Source organism: Aplysia californica, unplaced genomic scaffold, assembly GCF_000002075.1.
Source record: "Aplysia californica isolate F4 #8 unplaced genomic scaffold, AplCal3.0 scaffold01599, whole genome shotgun sequence".
Classification (NCBI taxonomy): Eukaryota; Metazoa; Mollusca; class Gastropoda; order Aplysiida; family Aplysiidae; genus Aplysia; species Aplysia californica.
In genome coordinates, this window is record NW_004798869.1 from 43,559 (window position 1) to 45,773 (window position 2,215).

The window sequence follows — 2,215 nt, forward strand, 5'->3', positions numbered from 1 at the left end:
CCCCCCAATGCTGACGTCTTTGATTTCATTATTTGATGAGCGCCTGATTTCACCATGATGCCTCACAATTTATTAACCGTACTCGAGACGTGCTGATATCAGCACGACTCGACCGCAGATCTACTCCAAAATAGAAGGTAGTCAGCGAGCTCCGGATCACAATTATTGCGTCACGACTCGACGCGGTGGACTGGAATCAGGCGTTCGTCAAATTGTGGGCATATGGAGTTATTGATATCTTCTCAAAGGGTCTTCTTTTGTCTTGCTTTCGATGAAAAAATATCCACTTGCATTGAATACAGGTCGACTTATTTGTAGGGTCGCCTGGTGTCACAGGTAAAATTAACGAGAAAATGGCTAGCAGATGACTTCAAAAGCTTGAGAGTCCCTGGCAACTGCACTTTGCGTGCCTCTTATTAACGTTCATCAGAAAAATCAACTCAGAAATAGGTTTTAAAAGGACATAAAAAGTGTTGAGATTTTTAAAAATCGATAAGAATTGCCCAACGTGTAGAAAAATGCCAGTTTCTTCGATTTCATTATTTTGACAAGCGCCCGATACCACCACGATGTCACCCAAATTATAATGTCAAGAAATAGAAGTGACACAGTGTCTTTGTCTTGTTCGTATCAGAGAGTACGTCATGTGCTGCTGAATTTTACAAATTGTAGTTGTGAAAGTTAACGCCTTTATCGGCACAATTTAGTAAGAGGCAGGAAACCGGCGTCTGTGGTGTAGCAGTTAGGCACTTAATTGTCGCACGCAGGAAACCATAGTTCGATTACCGGGTAGGGTGAAATTTTATCGAGTATCTCAGTCTTTCAGTTTCAATTGTTACCTTCTCAGTCCGGGTTGGCCGTGACAGGTAGAGTCGGAAGACCGCCTCTCAATGATCTAAATTGTGTCGAAGGGAGCGTAAAAAATGAAGAGTGACCCTGTCTTTCAAGGCTAACTCTGGCTGAATGGAATGCAGTGTTCAGGCAGAAAGTTACTGAGACAGTCAATAAAATTAAACATCCCCACACAAGAATCGAACTGACGTCTTCTACGTGCACCAACCAGGTGCCTGACCATTACAGACGTGGGTACAATCCAGTCTTTTACCAAGAATTACCGATATTTCGAAAGTTGCCTCACCACATCTAAACATTTTATCAACTTTGTAGTCGCTACCCTAGATGTACTAAGTTCTATGGGGCTGTTCAAATATAATCTTACACCTGTTTTGGGACTTTTTGACCCCCCCCCCTCCCCGTAATATTACATTGTTCGCTTATAATGATAAAAATAATATGACATTTATATCGCGCAAATCCGTAAAACAATCATTGCTCTATGTGCATTGCATAATATTCATGAAAAACATGCATACACACACACACACATGCACATAATAATATATGTACTAAAAATAATAGGTGTCACGACATGGTGGGATCAAGCGCTCGTCAGTTTTGATTTTGAGGCATACAGATTATTGATATCATCTTAAAGCCTGTCCATGACGTCGAAATATTTGTGATTGAAGGAGGTGGGGTCACCTGATTTCAGAGGTAAATTTAGTGAGAAAACGGCCGCCAAAGTTTGATAACTTCGAAAGCTTGAGAGCCTTTAAAACTGAAAAATCACAATCATGTAATGAACGTTTTTCAGTACGGACGTAACAGGTGTTTAGCGTGAAAAAAAAATTCAATAAAAGTTCCCAAACCTGTGGGAAAATGCCAGTCTTTTTTCACTTTCATTATTTTGACGAGCGCCTGATTTCACCACGCTGCCTCACAATTAGAGTAAATCATTCAAGGAAAATATTGCATACACACTCTTTCTTACTAATAAAAAGGAAAAAATTGGGACTCATGTCTATGACAAAAGCGCTTTAATTAAAAAAACAAAACAAGTTACAGTGGAATTCTGATAAAGTCAACACCCCGGACAGAAAACAAGTGTTGACTTTGAGCAAGGCTGACTTTATCCATGGTACAACATGTACTGGCCATTGAAAATTGAAGATGACAGCTACAAAAATACAAAGTACCTGGTAATAAACAAGATGTAATCTCAATTTCAGGGAATATAATTCTGAAGTTGTCACCAAAACAAGAGATAATGTAAGAACAGAGGAGTACATGTGTAATTGGAGGTGGGTACACCACTTGCTCAGGCAAAATAACTCTTCTTGAATGAATTCAGCTTAGGATTTAGCCCCAAATTGTT